Source organism: Camelus dromedarius, chromosome 35, assembly GCF_036321535.1.
Source record: "Camelus dromedarius isolate mCamDro1 chromosome 35, mCamDro1.pat, whole genome shotgun sequence".
Classification (NCBI taxonomy): Eukaryota; Metazoa; Chordata; class Mammalia; order Artiodactyla; family Camelidae; genus Camelus; species Camelus dromedarius.
Window position 1 is genome coordinate 15,465,346 of NC_087470.1, and position 20,029 is coordinate 15,485,374.

The 20,029-nt window shown below is 44.3% G+C and overlaps 1 long non-coding RNA gene across 1 annotated transcript in view; it reads right to left on the reverse strand.

The window, feature by feature from the left end:
* The window catches only part of LOC135320032 (uncharacterized), a 285,059-nt gene extending 273,478 nt beyond the window's left edge, over positions 1-11,581 (reverse strand). The window contains exon 1 of the long non-coding RNA XR_010379160.1: positions 11,541-11,581. This is a non-coding gene — a long non-coding RNA (uncharacterized LOC135320032). The remainder of the gene's footprint in view (positions 1-11,540) is intronic.
* Between the last annotated feature and the right edge of the window lie 8,448 nt (positions 11,582-20,029).

The following is a 20,029-nucleotide window of genomic DNA, read 5'->3' on the forward strand; positions in this document are numbered from 1 at the left end:
ACTAGAAGTAGCATTTTGGGGTGATCAGGGGCACATATGTTTCGCTTTAGTGGATAATGTCAGTTTCCCAAAAGTGATTTTTGCCAGTATTTCTACCCACCAACAAGACCTGAGAGGTCCAGTGGTCTGCAGCCTCACCAAGAGGGGATTCACCAGCCATTTCGGTGGGTGGGCAGAGCCATCTCATGGTTTTCACTCCATTTCTTTTCATGACTTATAAGGCTGAGTTCTTTTTCATACATTTATTGGCCATTTGAGTATCCTTTCTCCTTGAAATGCCTCCAAATTTCTTGCCCTTCTATTAGGTTCTTTTTCTTTTTCTTTTTGATTGGAAAGATGTCTTTCTACATTCTGGAAACAAGCCCTTGGCCCTGAAAATATCTTCTCCCACTGTGTTGTTTTCAAACCTTTCCATTATTTCTGGTCACTTTTCAAAACTTTTAAATTCAAAATAATTTCAGATTTGCAGAAAAGTTGCAGTAATCCAAAGAATCCTCATATGCCCTTGACCTAGATGACACAAATATTGATATTTAACCATATTTTCCTTTCATTTTTCTCTTTTTTTTGAACTACTTGGAAGTAAACATTTAATCTGCCCCTAAATGCATTGGTGTGTATTTCCTAACCAAACAAACAAACGGAAAACCAAAGACATTCTCTTATCTAACTACAGTACAATTATGAAAATCACAGATCTTACATGAATTCTGCATTATTATCTACAGATTTTACTCAAATTTCATCACGTGTTGTAATAATGTTCTTCACAGCAAGAGAAAAAATGTCCCTGGTGCTAGTTTCAATCCAAGATCAACATGCCTTACATTTAATTACCCTATCTGTAGTCTCCCTTAATCTTAATTCCTCATGCTTTATACGTCATGACATGGAAATTTTTAAGGGATTAACAGTATATAGTTATAGAATGTCCCTTGAGTGGATTAAACCGATGTTGCCTTATAATTTTATTCAAATCATCCATTTTGGGTGGTAATAACACAGAAGAGACAGTAGATTCTTTTTTCATGGCATCTTATCAGGAAGTACACGGTAAGCTGTCTCCAAACTGGTGACGTTAACTTTGATGACACTGATTAAGGAGTGTCCTGACTGTTTTCTCTACTGTAAAGTTCAGGGTTTTTTGGTTTGGTTTTTTTTTTTTTTGTAATTAACTATTTTATGGGGTGATACTTGGAGACTATGTAACTATCCTGTTTATCAAAAAAAACTTTTGCTCACTAGTTTTAGCCACTGGTGATTCTTGCCTAAATCAACTATTACTACACTTGTCACCCAATGGTGGTTTTCAAAAGATTAATGGAATTAATTGAATGAATTAATTGAATGAATTAATTGAAATGGATTTTTCCCTTCTGCATTTATGGATCAGTACTCTGTTGTAGGAAATATTTTTCCATTCTCCCATTCACTTATCGACTTATTGGTATAAACTTATGGATTCTGATTTTCTTCTGTAGATTACTACTCATTATTAGCATGGGCTTTGAGTCTCAAGTTGCTCTAGACTTTTTCAGTGGAGTCCCTTAAACTGGCTGTGTATCCTTTTGAAATATCTCCATCATTCTTTGAGCAATTATTTACTTTTTGGAGTAATAAGATATTCTGGACTTGCCTTGTATTTTCCAAGTTCCAGCTCTGGAATGAATTTCCTTATCCAAGGAGAATTCTTTCTTTTTAAGGGAAAGTATATTCAGAAATCAAGATCTCGGCATGAGGTGTGCTCACAGCTGCTAAGCGTCATTGTTTTTGACCCTTAGTGGACAGAACTAGGAAAGATTAGATAGATAGATGATAGATAGATAGACAGATAGATAGATGGTTGGATGGGTAGGTAGGTAGGTAGATAGATACATACATAGATACATAGATACATAGATGGATGGATAGATGGATGGATAGATGGATGGATAGATAGATAGATAGATAGATAGATAGATAGATAGATAGATAGATAGATAGATAGATAGATAGACAGACAGATAGATAGATGGTTGGATGGGTAGGTAGGTAGGTAGATAGATACATACATAGATACATAGATACATAGATGGATGGATAGATGGATGGATAGATGGATGGATAGATAGACAGACAGACAGACAGACAGACAGACAGACAGACAGACAGATAGATAGATAGATAGATAGATAGATGGATGGATGATATATATCATGAGTTCTTACTAATTCCGCCAATTGCATGCCAATAGAAAAATCCCTCCATTTTCCTTGCAGGACATTTGGTTCTGTCCAAAATATTCGTAAGCCACATGGTCCATGCCAAAAGGCCCTTGAACTTTGGTCCTACCAAAACGTACATGAGTGTGGACATCAAACTGATCCACACCAAGTGGTTTTGGACAAGACCAAATGTCTGCTAACTCTTTATTTTTAGCCTTTCTGACTCACTCCCTATTTCGGTGGCAAGGGAGGGGTTCTTGTATACCAGAATCGTGTCTTGTCTTGTGAGCTGTGTTTAAAATATTTTGTAATGTCAGTTCAGCCCACTCACATTTGTTAGTACAACAACTATGTTTGGTCTCAACTCTGCCAAATAATTTTTTTTTCTTATAATTGCACTGTGTGTAATTGCACTTGCTGTTTCTTTACACGATATTCACTTCTCCATTGTTTTATTTTTAAATAGTTTTATTTAAGAAGATGTCTATTTTTGTGCTTCAACTTGTATGAGCTGATTAACTCAGTTTCCAGCCATCTCGTTGAACGCCCATGTATTTAATAACCAGTCAGCTGTCATTCTTTCCTCTTTTCCTTTTCCTTCTCAGTGCCTCTGATCTAGGCTCAGGTCTGCAATTAAGACGTATTAATTCACCACTCGACATTCTGGCAAAGTCTCTCCTGGTTGTTCTCTTGATTCGATCGAGTTTATCTTGTCATCGATTGGTCAGGAAGGCTTCCTCTGTATTGTATTCCCTGATTCCTGCCTGTTTACCCTCTTTCCACAATTTTGCTGCCTGAAAAATAACTTGGTTCAACATAAAACACTTCGTTTGCTTTTTCCCCCCTTGACTTCTTTCAAATGCTGCCCTATTACTGCTTTCTTTGATTTTTTTTTTTTTTGAGCAGCATACCACTCTAATTATATCGTCCTTGAAATTATTTAATCTTTTTTGCCTCATGGCCTTGGGCACTTCAATTTATTTTTTAAGTCTAATAATTTCATTAGAGTATGTCTCAGTGTTGATGGTTTGGGATCAATGTTCACAAGCACCTGTTGGGTCTTTTCAGTACGTAGATCGAACTTTTATTTCTAGACAGTTTCATTGGCTTATAGTTAAGCTATTCATTCTTTTCCATTTTTTTGAGATTCAACTTGTATATAAGTTGCATCTCCTTTGTTGTTTGCCATTTCAATGACTTTTCTCTGACCCTTTTTTCTATTTTTATCTCATTTTCATTATCTTTGCCTTTTGCCCTGCTTCTCTTGATTGTCCTCATTTAGTTTTTACTTGAATTCCTTCTTCCTTGGGAACTTTAATGAGGTGGTCATCACTGATATGTCATGTGTCAGCTTTTTCTAAAACTCTGATTTAATTTCTTTCAATTTTCTATCCATTTGTGTTTCTTTGTTTTTTTTTTTTTTAATTTTTCATTCAAGATAGATTTTTTTTCACATCTCAAGTACTTCTTTGGGGATATTTAATTCAGTTCGGACTGCTAAAATATGCTCTCTTTTGCTTCAGGGTTAATTGTTGGGAGGGAAGTGCATTTTTGTCAGCTCAAGTATTTAATTTTTTGGTCCCATCTTCTTCTTGGGGTGACATTGTAGCGATACAGTTGCATCTCTGCATTCAGCAGACAGGGCTGGTGGTCTGGATTGCTTGTAACATTCCTCGTTCAAGATTCTTTTCTCGGTGTAACAATGCATGGTTTCTTTCCTGGGTGACTGTTTTTATGAAGCAATGATGGAAGTGGTGTTGTGACCTTGGAGTTTCATTTTTGTTTTTTTCTTGTTTATCTTTGTCTTGTGGGTCCAAACTTTCTGCCTCTTGCTTATTTTGTCTTGCAAAACTCAGTTTCCTTTCTCTGTAACCTCTCATCGCTGGAAGTGATGCCTTTCCAGACGTCTCTTTGGATCTTCCACGTCCTCTGGGTCCCTTCCCTGAAGTCAACTGCTCTGAAATGCCAGTTACTCCTTTTCAGGTATAGTTTAGTTTTATTTTTTGAATTTTGTACTTAATGTGGATTCCATCTGGCTTTAGCTCAGTCTGATTTCCCTCATCCGACCTCCGTGCAGCCTTCAGAGACCCTGCCTTGTTCTCTGCAAAGTCTTGGGAGCCAAGCTCAAGAAAACAGCTCCACCGGAAGTTGGACGTCGGTGTTTCTGTTCTGCGTAGGGAGGAGTGAGTTGTAGAGCGTTCTGGTGATAAAAGTGTAGAAGGTGTGGATTTTATTTGTCTTTCTTTTTGATCTGGATTGTTTGGGGAGGATGCGTGGAGAGATGAGCATTCAGGCAGGCACCTTTCCCTTGGCTTCCCCAGATGTCCCAGCTGAGGAATTGTACCAGAGGGCAGACTAGCATCGCCCCACCGAGTGCTCTAGGTAAAAACAGGGTCTGCTCCCATCTCCCTGAGGTTTGTTAAAGTAACTGGACATCCTCTCTGAGGCCGCCAAGGCAACGGCCATTCATCCAGAGCAGACAAAGAATAAACCCAATTTTTTAGGGACTTAGAGGCTGTCCGGATTCTGCCACTATCTTTACTTCTCCTCTGTTCGAGATGCTAGGGATGGAATCTAGAGACCCCAACAGAAAGACGGAAGGAGGTAGGGGACTCTCTCTGCTTTTATTTCACCCATCCCTGTGATTCTCTGTTCTTTGTACCAGCCGTTGCCCTCAAGAATGTCTACCCTGGGATGAAGAAGCTGGTTTTTCTACTTCAGGATGACACCTGCACCTCAATGTTCATAGCAGCAGTATTTACAACAGCCAAGACGTGGAAACAGCCTAAATGTCCATCAACAGATGACTGGGTAAAGAAGAGGTGGTATATTTATACAATGGAATACTACTCAGCCATAAAAACTGACAACATAACGCCATTTGCAGCAACATGGATGCTCCTGGAGAATGTCATTCTAAGTGAAGTAAGCCAGAAAGAGAAGGAAAAATACCATATGAGATTGCTCCTATGTGGAATCTAAAAAGCAAAAACAAAAACAAACAAACAAACAAACAAAAACAAAGCATAAATACAGGACAGAAATAGACTCAGACATAGAATACAAACTTGTGGTTGCCAAGTGGGCGGAGGGTGGGAAGGGACAGACGGGATTTAAAAATGGTAGAATAGATACACAAGATTATATTGTGTAGCACAGGGAAATATATACAAGATGTTGTGGTAGCTCACAGTGAAAAAAATGTGACAATGAATATACGTATGTTCATGTATAACTGAAAAGTTGTGCTCTATGCTGGAATTTGACACAACATTGTAAAATGATTATAAATCAATAAAAGACATTAAAAAAAAAAAAGAAGCTGGTTCTTAACCAAACCAACACAAGAACTTGCCATTTCTAGTTAAGGAAGTGTCTTATTTCAGTAAACAAAGCAGGTGTTCTCTTGACTTTCAAAATGATTTAAAAAAAAAAACAAAACTTTCTCCCCTTCCAGAATACAAGGAGGCCCCCACGGCTTTTCATAGTCTGTTCTTGCTTCACATCACACACTAAAGCCATTATTACTTTAGAGAAAAAGTGTTGAGATTGGATGATTTTATGCCAACGTTCTCAGAATTTGGCCAAAGATTCACTCAAACACCTTCAATTCTATTCGTCGTCTTCTGCAGTTTGCAGTGTCAACACTCCGTGTTTGTGACTTCTGAGCAACAGACAGGAGTCTTTTTGTGAGTCAGAATTCACATAACCAAATGCCGAGACGGGGGAAGAAGTCACTTTAAGTAACTTGCCCTCAATTGTCTGTCTTGTGCCGCTGTTTTCGTATCTGGGCCATTACACGTCCATTTGATAGGATTTAAAAGCCAGGGCTGATGGATAGAATTCATTGGATGATCCACCTTCAGCCCAGCAAACCAAACCAGGACTCTAGCTTGCACAGGGAGAATTTCTACAGCACACCTGCCATGGGGCCCAGCACACTGACTTTATTTTCTGTGTCTAAGAAAATACTCTATTTCATAAGCTTTCTCTCTCTCTCATTTCCTTACCCTCTGTGTGTTTTCATATCTGCAACTTTTAACATCAGGTAAATGATAGGACAAAATTATATGAAGTAGAGGTTTTTTATCAAGATATTAAAGCATTTTCAGACACTAACTGAACTTAACTTAACTAACTTAACTTTCTACACAATAAAAGTAAAAATAGATGGGAGAAATATCTAGAACTTGAGAAGTCACCTCGTATCAACATTAAATATGAATTCAATCTCAGGTCCCTACAGCAGCAATGTGATTTTTCTTAATCTAGTCAATTCGGGCTCAAGAGAGTATAAGAATGAAATCATATTTTACATTAAATAAATTGCCTTTAATATGAGAAATAGAATGACAAAAGATATGCAGATGTTTAAAATAAATATTCAGTTTCTAATTGTAAAAGACACATGCACCCCAATGTTCACAGCGGCACAGTTTACAATAGGCAAGATGTGGAAACAACCTAAATGTCCACCAACAGACGACTGGATAAAGAAGATGTGGTCTATTTACACAATGGAATACTATTCAGCCATGAAAAAGAGTAAAATCATGCCATTTGCAGCAACATGTACGGCCCTGGAGACTGTCATTCTAAGTGAAGTAGCCAGAAAGAGAAAGAAACATACCACATGAGATCACTCATATGTGGAATCTAAAAAAGAAAAAAAGAAAAAAAAAAAAACAAGAAAAAACAGGACACGAATGAATCTCTTTTTAAACACCTTCCTCCCACGCAATCCAATAATAACCTTTGGGGCTGAGGCCAGACACAAGTGTTCTTTCAAAGCCCTCGAGGGCCTTCTTTTTTTAAATTTTTTATTGAAGTTGATTTACAATGTTAATTTGAGGTGTACAGCAAAGTGAGTCAGTTATACACAGACATATATATATATTTTTTTTTGTTTTCATATTCTTTTCCATTTTATGATATTACAAGAAATTGAATAGAGTTTCCTGAACCAGGATGTCTTTTTTTTTTTTTTTAATAAAGGGACTGGGGATTGAACCCAGGACCTCATGCATGCTAAGCACGCAGTCTACCACTGAGCTACGCCCTCCCCCTCAGTTGCACAGGAAAGACTGGGGACCATTTTTCTCAGTCAAACATTCAGAGCTGATACTAATGATTCTCTGTCCTCTGCCCACATTCTTCCCGTGTGTCCCCATCTGATCTCTTTGGCTGCTTATCCCAGTGGCCTCAGGCCCTCAGAGGGTAGGTTCCCTTTGCTACACACCTCTCCTTGGATATACAGGGTTAGAGCCTGTGCTTTGGACCCAGATGTGCAAACCTCAGCTCAGCTAAGAAGAGACACATCTCTCTTTGTGGAATTCCTGCCCTATAATTTCACGGGGAGAGGTGGACCCCGTATTCCCATCGCGGAAGGACCTGGAGTCTCATGGCTGTCCGTCCACTGATTGCAGGGACCATGAGAACTTGGCCAGTTGTCTCCAAATGCAGTGGGAATTGTGATGTGCAAGCCAGCCCAAGGGCGGAGGCAAGACATATGTGAAGTGAGAGGTGGGGCAGTCCAAAGAAAGGCTCGGGTACCCCAGGATTCAGCCAGACATCTGACCGTCTCATAGGACACTGCAGAAAACGTTACTCAAACATCACGTCCCAAACTCCTGTCTTGTCTGCTGCGTGGTGTCCCAAACCCTGCATGCTCGGGGCGTCTGTGAGCATGCTCTGTGCGCGGAGCAAGACGGCCAGGCCACGTGGCCACAAATTCATGACCCCCTCTTCCCTTGCCGTGGACCTCATCCCAGGAGACGCCAGAGTCCCTCATTTAAACAGACCTTGCAGAGCCCCCCTGCCACCTGTCACCTCTGCCTCCCCACGGCCCCTGTGAACTTCCCCTGTGCTCTGGACGCAGGGACCCCAGCTGCCCTGGCTCGCTGCCTCCAGTGCCTGCCTCGGCCGCAAACCTAGGAAATGTGCCTTGGAAATAATAAAGCTGTAGTATGTTTGGAAAAAAATTTTTTTTACTGTTTTAAAAATTAAAGCCGCCTACATGGAAGGGGGTCCACTGACAGCCACACAGGGGACCTCTGGGGAAGCCAAGAGGGGGATCACGTGATGGTTTCTCTGTGCCAGAGAAAAAGGACCTGAATGTGTCTTGAATAATTTTTTTGAGTTTTTTATTTATTTTTATTGTAGTAGATGTACAATGTTGTGTTAGCTTCAGGTGTACAGCAAAGTGTGTGTGTGTGTTTTTTTCCTTATTCAGTTTTATCTCAAAGGGGCATCCTTTTTTCCTAAAAATCTGTCTTCAGGGAAGACACGGAGGAGGCAACACTGGAGATCACACTGGTGTTTGATCCCAGAGATAAACTCCAAGTCCGGCCAGGTTTCTGCTGTGTCTGGATCCCAGGACGCAAACAGCATCCAGCCCAGCCAGCGGGGTACCTCTCACGCTTTGCTACCAAACCCCCACTCCCTGGTGTGTTATGTACAGACAGAGAAGAGTCTGAAAACGCAGCCACGAAATACTTCTACGCGTTCTTGTTTCATCACAGGAATTCACGCGGGTTGAGCTTTCTGGCCCATTTGTTTTGACAGAAAATGGATTTTTGTAAATTAGCCCCCAGCCGCGAATCTCAAGGTGTGGGAAGGTGCGCTGGTTCTGCCGGGCTGTGTGCTCGGCTCCGGCTGAAAATCAGAGAGACGGCATCCAGGTGGTGCATGATAAATGCTGACTGGTGATCTAGGCAGCGGGCCGAGAGTGGCCCACCTCTTCCCATCCACAGAGGGGGACCCTGCTCGCTCCCCCTTGCCCCTCCCCAACAGCCCCTGGGGTGACCCCAGGCAGGCCTGGAACCCACCTGCAGGGTTAAGGAGGATGGATTAACTGGTCCTTCTGGTTTCGAAATTCCATCCCGCGCAGATAACAACCTCACACGACCCTTTCAAGCTTTCTCCCCAGAGGAACCGCTTCAAGAGGACGCGAGGATGGTTGGTCATTCATTACAGTTAATTCACCACCACGTACACGAAGATTTCAAAAACGCTTGCCCCCGTTGGGTAAATGCATCTTCTGAAACTTCCGTGTCAATGAGCATTAATTTGCTTTGAAAACCCTCCCCCCCACCCCACCCCACCCCAGCCAGGTCCCTGCAGCTATAAACTGCTGTCGGAATTCCCTGCAGTTCCACATCCAGGCAAATCACGCTGATAAGATACTTGTGCACCTCATCAAGGCAACGGGGAGAGGGGGGTGGGTTTCAGGAAACTCGTGATCAGCCCCACCCTGCGTGCTACTGGGGGGGGGGGGGGTCCGTTCATTGGAGGCCAAGCCCTAATGGCATGTGTTTTGTCTCCGTCCCCCAGCACTGGCCACACGGGGAGACTGGAGAAATGGCTCTTTAACTGTTCCCAGCAGAATGATCTGAGGGAAGATTTTTCCAGGGTGACATCACTAAGTGACCAAACAAAGACGCAGTTGTCTGGCCACTGCCCACATGACTCCACCGTGAGCCGGGTCTTCACAACAGTGGAGCGGGAGCTCGCACACCTCTCTGCTAAGGGGCACTGGGGACTTTCGTGCAGCGATGAAAAGCTCGCGGCCTCAGAGCTGGGAAGCCAGCAGAGCATCTGACGCCCGAGGAACCTCACTTCCGTGCTTTGCTCTCAATAACGATGGCAGCCGAGGTGGACGGGGCGCCGGCACGTGACACGCATCTCCTCGCATGACCCTCCCGACAGCCCTGCAAGCATGAGTTCCCCGAGTGTCCCAAGGGGACCCCGGGGACTCAAAGCGGCTTTGACCAGCCACCGAAGCCAGGCGCAGGGACCGGTCCCAGGTACATGTGACGCCTGAGGCCCGTCTCTGGGCCGTTGGTTCTGATGAAGCAAAACTGAATTGAATTAAAAGGCTGAAGTGTGGACAGCAGTCTATCCGCCGAGGGCGGGTGCAATTCCTCAAACAGACTTGGGATTTTTATTGTGTAATCTTGAGGCTTTTTTTTTTTTTAAGCCCTTTTGGAGAGATAAAGAGAATTGCTCTGAATGATGCATCATTCTGTTGCCTTTAAGCGTTTCTGCAACGGCTTTTGTTTGTTTAATGGGTTACACAGTCTGCCCCAGAGCTGTCTCCAGCTGACCCGGACTTAGAAATACGTCTCCCCCCACTTTTTTTCTCTTTGAGAGACCAGAGTTGACTTTTTTCTCTTTGAGAGACCAGAGTTGACTTAGGGAAAGTTTATCTTGGGTCCCACGTGCTTCACAGGAAACCTTGCCCTCTACTTCTCTTATCCTGGTGACAACAAGGCGGCTGCTGGGGCTCAAGGCCAACCCGGGGGCAGGAGCCCCCGACAAGAGACACCTGGCTACCACTCCGAGGACCCCACAGTGAAGCTGGTGTTCCAGAGACACACAAATGCACAACCCCTTCGGGGAAGGATCTGGGGGGCTGGACCCAATTTCTCCACTCACATCTTTTACGGCATCTTTCTGCACCTTGTTTTGAGGGGCTCGATCAGACTTCGCCCTCCTCACGTGCTAGATTCCAAGGGGCGGCTCCATGCCCTTGTGCCTCGCTGTCCCCTCTGCGGGGACTGCCTCCCCCTCCGCACCTCTCGGTCCTTCCTCAGCTCCCTGGTTTGGTAGATTCTGGTGAAAATGTACTGTCCACTTGTGAAGAGCGAAAGGGAGGTCGGAGTACCCACAGTGACTCCATGACATATTTGTTATTAATTTCCAAGTGATGCGGGTCCAGCAGACCATCTAAGATATTTTGTAGCATTTTTTTTCTCCACATTGGAGGAGAAGGCGAATTTAGACCCACACATCATGCAAGCCTGTGCTCCAGCTATGGCACCAAACACCAGCCACACCAGGCAAAGGTCTTGCCCCAGATGCACGAGCTGTGCCTGCAAACTCGGGCTCACTCCATCCTGGCTGCCTTCACTCGCTCCTCTCTGCCTCGGCCCCCATCACAGCGGGGGAACCCGGGCACCGCTGTCAGCTAGACTTTTCTCCAGATATGTGCACAGGAGTGGCTTTGCTGGGTCACAGGGTAAGTCTATTTTTAGTTTTTTGAGGAATCTCCATACTGCTTTCCACAGTGGCTGCTCCAACCTGCATTCCCACCATCAGTGCAGGAGGGTCCCCTTTTCTCCACAGCCTCTCCAGCATTTGTCAGTCACATCATTTGCAAATATTTTTTCCCATTCTTAGAACTTTTGCATTTAACCTCTTCCTGCCCACTGTCTGTCCCATTCTTTTTAACAAACAGTCCCTTGGCTCCAATTTCCCCATCTATCAGCTACCCTGGACGCCTCCTTCCCATCCCACCAAGCATCCAGAAAGGACTGGATTTTGGACCATCTTCACTCCCCCCCCCCCCCCCCCCCCCCCCCCCCCCCCCCCCCCCCGTTCAGAAGCCCACTGTACTCCAGCTCACCGCCCCGGGGAGCTCTGGACGGGTTGACAGGAGTGACCTGCAGAATAAACAGGAATAAAGGTATGTAAGCCACGGCCCCTTGGTGTCTCTAATGTTATCCCTCCAGGATTTTTCTCTGGATGTTTCTTCCCAGGTGCCTTCAGGAGACCCTCACCTGTCTGCTCAAGCTTCTATCCATCTTCTATCCATCCGTGGCCGCCTTTCCCACCTCCGTGCAGGGAGCAGTGGGCACCGCGCTCACGGACAGGCACTTCGGAACCAGTCAGGCTCAAATCTCTGCTCCCAAATGTGCCAGCAGCAAAGACTCAGCGAGTTACTGGACCCCTCTGGGACCGTGTCCTTCTCAGAAAAATCCTGTCTCATAAGATCGTAGTAAGAAAAGGAACTCGTGATAAAAAGTGCTAGGACAGCGCCAAGCAGACGGTGGTGTCTAAATAAACGGTGACAATGCCAGTGACAAGGTGACAACCCTTCCTATCTCACGCACTCCCAACGTCTCAGCTCCTCCCGTGGCTGGACGACTCCCAAGGGTGCATCCTGAGGGCAGACCTCTGCATAAAATGATCACCACTCATCACCTTCCTCCTCTAAACCCGCTCTTCCTCCTGCCTCCCCGTCCTCAGTGAGCGAGACCGGGGTCCACCCTGTTCATTGCCAGAGCGGGCAGTAAGAAAGAAAGAAAGAAAAGCAGGTTTAGTTCACTTACTGAAGAACTGATTGAAATAGCTGCGAAAGACATTTTAGAGACAACTGGGGAAGTTTCCCAATGAGCCAGAGGTCACGTTACACGTGGGAATTACTGTCAGCTGTCCTGTGTGTGTTTGTTGCCGAAAAACGTGTTGCAGCTCAGCTGTGACAGCAACCAGGATCCTGGCGAGAGACCAAGCAGCACTGGGCGGGTTGGAGAACTCGGGTTTATTACCCCAGCAGGCCCAGTGGAGTTAACACTCCAGGCTCTGGACCCCTCCTGTAGGTTTACACAAGCCTTTTATAGGTGCCAGTTTTACACTTTGCAACATCATATGCAAATGAGGTATAATGAAAGTTGACTAATTAGGAACAAGCTTTGTAGAAATGGACCAATCAGGAGGGAGAGAAATAACCCATCAGGAGTGAGCTCCATGCAAATGAAGTACTACAAATGGACCAATCAGAAGTTAGGCAAGTGGGCCAATCAGGAGTGAGAGGAATAACCAATCAGGAGTGAGCTCCATGCAAATAAAGTACTACAACAGGACCAATCAGAAGTTAGGGAAATGGACCAATCAGGAGTGAGAGAAATAACCAATCAGGAGTGAGGGAAATGGACCAATCAAGAGTGAGAGAAATAACCAATCAGAAGTGAGCTCCATGCAAATGAAATACTACATATGGACCAATCAGGAGTGAGGGAAATGGACTAATCAGGAGTGAGAGAAATAACCAATCACTAGTGAGCTCCATGCAAATGGAGCACTACAAATGGACCAATCAGAAGTGAGCTCAGGGAACCAACAGAACTTTAGGGGTAAGTAACCCGTTTCAGAGGCAAAAAGTGAGAGAGAGCCTCTGGGCCAGGGAGCCGGGTGGTTCCGGCAGGAGAGCAGTGGCCCTGCCTGGGGGTCCTGCCCGTCTTTTTATGTGGTCTGCTGATCACACAGGAGATTGTTCTCAGAAGATGTAGGCTGAGGTGTTTAGGGATGAAGGGCCCGATGTCTGCGAAATCTCCTTCCACGTGGTTCAGAAAACAGCGTGTGCAGACGTACCCACGCGCGTGCACACGTTTGTAGTCTCTCTCACACACACACACATGAATGGAGAAAGCAGATGTGGGGATTTATTAAAAGTTGTGGAATATATGAGCTCATCATAGTACACGATCGACGTTTCTGTATGTCTGAAACTTTTCATAATTAAACGTTGGAATAAATAGCAGAATAAAAGTGCTTGTGGGGGAGGGATAAATTAGGAGTTGGGGATAAACAGTTACCCACTATTATGCATAAAAGAGGTAAACAACAAGGACCTCCTGTGGAGCACAGGGAACTATATTCAATTTTTTATAATTATAATGGAAAAGAATCTGAAATATATATATATATGTATGTATATATGTATGTATGTATAGGTATAACTGAATCAGTTTGCTGTACACCTGAAACTAATATTATAAATCAACTATATTTTAATTTAAAAAAATTTTTGTTGATGTTTGCGAGGGGCGCCTGTGTGGGGTTGGACTATGTCCCCAGCAGCCTGGGACTCTTTTCCTCATTCTGGACATGACAATTTTAACCAAGCTGCCAAAGATCGATCTGCATCCTCAACATTCGCATTACTGCTCCTTACGACCGGCTCTGATTCTCCGCCCTCGCTTTCTTCCTTTCTCGGGTGCCGCTCCATCATCGCTCCAGCTACCCCGGACCACACAGGGCAGTGGGGTTGGGACCCCAGCCCCCTGGAGGATCTCCCTTTGAAGGCTTGGCTGTCTTCGCCAGCTTTGTGCTTTATGCATTTTGGGGGGATCATTTTAACTTACTTATTTTCCTCCAAGTAATTGAGAAAAAAAAAGCAGAGAAGGTCAGGTTTGAGGATGATGTCCCCATGTAGTCCTAGAAACCATAATTCCAGAATTATCCTTCAAAGCTGGTGACAGACGATAATTGTCTTACCGCCCAGTGAGTCTCTCTCTAGCTTGTCCCTACCATTTTTGTCTTTTTTTTTTCCCCAGAATTGCAATAATACCGCTCATTTCCAGTCTGTAGCACCGATGATGTATCCTGGGGTTCCTTCGAGATCCACCCCTTAGAAGTCCAGTCATTTACAGGGTCCTCTGTCCCTGCATGTGTCCACCGGGGCCAAATTTTCTGCTATTGCAAGAGACACCAGACTTGCAAGGATTTTTAGGGAGAGATACGCAGACTTCAAATTTTTTGATTCTCACTTTTAATTGGAGATTCCACGCATGACCAAAAAAAAAATCCCATCACTGGAACATCTGGTGGTCGCAGCTGCATGAGAGGCAGGTGCCCCGGACCGTCTCACACCCCCAGGCGGCTTCATGCTGTTGCTACCACGTTCCCCTTGACACGGGGCCAGAGAGCTGTTTCATGCCAGCATCCTCTCACTTGGTTTCCGTCTGTCTGTCCTGTCTGCCGTCCATCACGACCACGTCGGGCCATGGCTGGCTTCACCCTGGATCCTCTGTCTGAGCTGTCTGGTTGCTTCAGGAATTCCTAGGACCACCCCCCACAGCAGCACACACGAGGCCTTTGCCTCCCTGACGTTTTTCTATCTTTTCTGTCTTTTACCCGTTATTTAAATCTCAGCTCTCCAGAGGGTCCCAGGCTGCCTGGCCATCGTCTTTCCTTGTGAGCCCTGCCCCCTGATCTTTTAAGTGATTCCCTTTCCGTTGGTTTGTTCTGTTCTTCCATCGTGCTGAGAACACTTAACATGAGAGCGACCCTCTCCACACGTTTTTCAGTGCACGCGCGCACAGTATCATTGACAAAAGGTGCGATGGTGACCGGCGGATCTCTAGAACTTTCCGTCTTGGATAACTGACACTTGGAAGAGCCACGCCCCAGTTCCCCCTCCCTCGGCCCCTGGCCACCACCACTCTGCTCTCCATTTCTGTGAGCGTGATGGCTTCAGGTTCCCCGGGTAACTGGGCTCATGAAGGTCCTTGTCCTTCCGTGTCCACCTTATTTCATTCAGCACAGCGTCCCATGTTATGCTCACACCAGTGGGGAGTCAGTGGGTGATCGCATTCCAGGTAAAACCTCAGGCCCAGCTCCGCCGTCCATCTCCTTCTGGTTCCTACGCTGTTTCCTTTGTCCATATTTCTGCGTGATCTCCGAGCTCCCTCACCTAGCCCTGGCGTGCGTGTCCAGCCCCTTGGAATCGAGCATTGACCGGGTCCTGCCCTCCCAGGTTCTGAGTCTAGCTCTCCCATAGCCTCTGTCCTGGCTCATTCCTTGAGTGGCCAACAGCTTTGAAAGGAACGTCATGCCTTCTTCTGCTTCCAGAAGATAAGCTTGAACCACTCCCAACTTCCACCCACAAGAAAAGCCCCATGTCTTTCCTCCCCGTCCTGCTTGAAAGGAGGAGGTGAAGGATTCACACTACATCCCTCTCCTTTACTCTCTGTAAAGGGCACAGTGACAACAGACACCCCACTGAGCAAAGTCCACAGTTTGCAAGATGGTTCACCCCAATGTTGTGCATTCTACGGGTTTGCACAGACGTATAGTGACATGTGTCCGTCATTCTCGCTGCCCTGGAAATTCTCTGTGGTTCCGCTATGATCCTTCCTCCCAACACCCAACTTCCGGCAACACCTGATCTTTTTACCGTCTCCGGAGTTGTGTCTCGTCCAGAATACAACAGGAGACAGACAGCCTTGTCAGATTGGCTCCTTCCACTTAATAATATGCATTTAAAGTTCCCCCATGGCTCTTCAAGCCTTGGAAGCTTAGCTTCTCAGAGCTGAATATTATTGCATTGCCAGATGATGTTTATTTATCAATGGACCTACCAAGGGACATCTCAGTTGCTTCCACGTTTTGCTAATTCTGAATGAAGCTGCTATAAACATCCATGAGTAGGTCTTTGTGTGGATGTAAGTTTTCAGATCCTGTGGGTAAACGCCAAGGAGCCCAACCGCTCAGTCGTTTAGTTTTAGTTTTGTGAGAAACGTCTTCCAAAGTGGCTGCACCACATGGCATCCCCACCAGCCACGCACGAGCGTTCCGGTGCCTCCACATCCCGACCGGCACTTGGTGCTGTCTGTGTTCTGGATTTTGGCCACTCTTGCATAGCAGCATCTCACTGTTGTTTTAATTTGACTTTCCCTCATGGCATATAATGTGGAATATTTTTTCATATGCTTTCTTTCTTGTATATCTTCATTGAGGTGATGTCTGTTGAGGTCTTTGGCCCATTTTTAATTGAGCTGTTTGTTTTCTCACTGTTGAGTTCTAAGAGTTCTTTGTACATTTTGGATGAACACATCTTCATCAGATGGCAGTGTTTTTTGCAAAACAATTTTTTTCCCCCAGTTTGCAAGTCGTCCTTTCTCTTGACCTCATCTTTCGCAGAACAGACATTTTTTTCACTTTAATGAAGTCTAGCTTGTCAATTATGTCTCTCACGAATTGTGACTTTGGCGTTGTGTCTAAAAGCCATCGCCCTACCCAAGGTCATTTAGGTTTTCCCCTATGTTATCTTCTAGGAGTTTTATGGTTCTGCATTTTACATTTAGGTCGGTGATGCATTTTGAGTTAGATTTTGTGGAAGGTGTAAGGTCTGTGTCTAGATTTTTTTTTTAACATGTGGATGTCCAATAGCTTCAGGAGCATTTGTTGAAATGAGTGTCTTTGCTCCACTGTGTTACCTTGCTCTTTTGTCGAAGACCAGTTGACTCTGCTTCTTTGGGTCTATTTCTGGGCCCTCTGCTCTGTTCCCCTGTTCTGTTTGTCAACTCCTTCACCAACACCACATTGTTGGATTTCTGTAGCTTTATAGGAAACCCTGATGTCAGGTGGGGTAAGTAAGTCTCCAGCTTTGTTCTTCTTCAGTATTATGTTGGCAGTTCTGTGCCTTTTACTTCTCCCTAAAAACCCTAGCATAGGAGGCATACCATATGGTACCCCTCTTCATGTAAACTCTACAGTCAGTTTGTCGATATCCTCAAAATAACTTCCTTGGATTTTGATTTGGTTTGTATTGAATCTATAGATCAAGTTGGGAAGAACCGACATCTTAACAATATTGAGTCTTCCTGTCTGTGAACACGAATATCTCTTGATTCATTGAGTTCTTTGATTTTCTTCATCAGAATTTTATACTCTTCCTCATATCGATCTCATACGTATTTTGTTAGATTTATACCTAAGTATTTCATTTGGAGGGTGCAAATCTAAATAATATTGCATTTTTAATTTCAAATTCCATTTGCTCATTGCTGATACGTAGAAAAGCCATTGGCTTTTGTATGTCAATCTTTATTTTTAACATTTTGTATTGATTTATAATCATTTTACAATGCTGTGTCAAATTCCAGTGTAGAGCACAATTTTTCAGTTATACATGAATGTATATCAATCTTGTATCCTGCAACCTTGCTATAATCACTTACTCATTCCAGGAATTTTTTTGTTGTTGATTTTTTTTTCAGATTTTTACATAGACTATCACATCATCTGTGAACAAAGTTGTATGTCTTCCTTCCCAGTCTGTATACGTTTTATTTCTTTTTCTTATCTTATTGCATTAGCTAGGACTTCTAGCACCACTTCAAAAAGAAGTGTTGAGGGGGGAAAATCTTTGTTTTGTACCTCATCTGAGTGAGAAAACTGAGTTTCTCATCATTAAGTATGACATTAAGTATAGGTATTTTGTAGATATTCTTTGTCAAGTTAAAGAAGTTCCCCTCTATTCCCAGTTTACTGGGAGTTTTTTATACGAACGGTAAAGGCTGATTTTTAACATGCACCTAGAAGTATTAATTGCATTGATTAATTAAATAAATATTAATTACATATTATTAAGTCTGATTTTTTACATGTACCTATAAATATTAATTGCATGTGACATGACAGGCTTTGTGCTGACAATGAGAACATAGCAGACAAAATACAGACTCAGATCTTGTCTTTATGGAACTTTCTTTCCCATGCACTGGGTAAGTCCCTGTGAAATGTCCTTCACACACACCCACATACACATGCTTCACATGCTCTGTTCAGAGAGACTGCCTGCTTCCACGCTGCCTCCAGTGGGTTCATATCAAGTGGCTCCATTTTCGCGGTTCTTTTTAATGATGTCCAAGAATTTCTTGTTCAACAGCAAGGTTATGGTTTTTCTTCGGGGGGCTTGCTTCCGTGACATCACCATTTTGAATTTTGCAAGTTTTCTTTCCCATAAATGTGCACTCAGGGATCTCTTGACAGATCTTGAATCCTTTTATTAATTCCCAACCTTGGCCCATGAGTACACATTGAATTGATAGTTTCCTGACATCTTACTAATATAATGATTATCATTATCATTTCCCAGTAAACAGCTCCTGTTACTTTTGCCTGGGGACAAGTTCTTGCTACAATAGAGACAACTTAACACAAGAATGGGTCTCAGATAAAATTCATAGGCTTGGCTGCAGTTGGATGGACTAGGGCCGGGCAGGACTACCAACCTCTGCCTTCCCCAACATTGATTCATTCAATTCATTCTGATATTTTTGGTTGCTAAGTATGTTCCAGGAATACTGTGGACACAGCAATACAAAATGGATAAGAATGTAAAAAAAAAAAAAAAAAAAGACTCTACCCTTAAGACATTTAATTTCAAGATAGAAATGACAAAAGCAAGATGAAAAAGCTATAGAAGTAAAATATGGGGTGTGTTAGCTGGTGGTAACTGCTGTGGTGACATATAAAGCAGGAGAGGGGGACAAGGAGGCCACTGAGAAGGTACCTTCTGAGTAACGACCCAGAGGCAGTTAGGGAGTGAGTGTGCCCTCATTCGTGGGGGATATCAGAGGATAAGCAAGAGTTGAAACTAAGTAATGGAGCTTGCCCGGCATGGTCCATACACAGCAATGGGGAGGGACGAGGTTAGAGAGGTCAAGGGGGTGAGCGATGGGAAAGGGACCTGTGGGCCGTTGTAAAGACTTTGGCTTAACTCTGTATGAAGGGACGGGATCGGAGTTCCAGTGGACAGAAGACATGCGTAACTCGCATTTCAACAGGACCACTCTGATGCCACAGAGAGGACAGGTGAGCCCTCACTCCCCCCCTAACCTGCTGGCTCCTTCCTCTGCGTTTTCTGCAACACACGTCTTGGGAGTGGCACCCACGCTGGCGTTCCAGCCACCAAGTGGTCTCTCCTGTCAGTCACAGCAGGGATTTCAAGGTCAAGTCCCTTTTCTTCCACTAGGCTTGGACCCCCTGGTGCTGGGCAGACCTGTCCCTAAACACAACAATGAGCAGGGTCTTTAGAACAGCAAGGAAAGGTCTCCCTGGATGGGAGAGAGGGCAGGCACTAACAGTGGAACATCTACCATAAGCCAGCTTAGGCAAATTACAGGCATTTGACATGTAATTTAATGAAACACCACAAGACCATATAGGATACAGAATGGCTGAAGATTCGGGGTGGATTTTGGGGAGCAATTTCCCCCCCTTAACCTCTCTTCCCTTCCTGGGGTCTCACTGATCTGGAAAAAAAGAAAAGCGTAGCAAATTATCGACTTGATTATGGAAAGTATGTGGCTCCTTTGAGAGGTAGATTAGAGGGTGCAATGGGGCTTCCAAATTCCATCTCCAGCCGAGACCTCGGGAGCCACCAAACCCAAGATTACGCGTTTGGTCATAGGCTAAATTAAGCCCTACCTCGGGGAGCTCACCACAGGATAAAGGTGGAGCCACTCGCAAGGCGA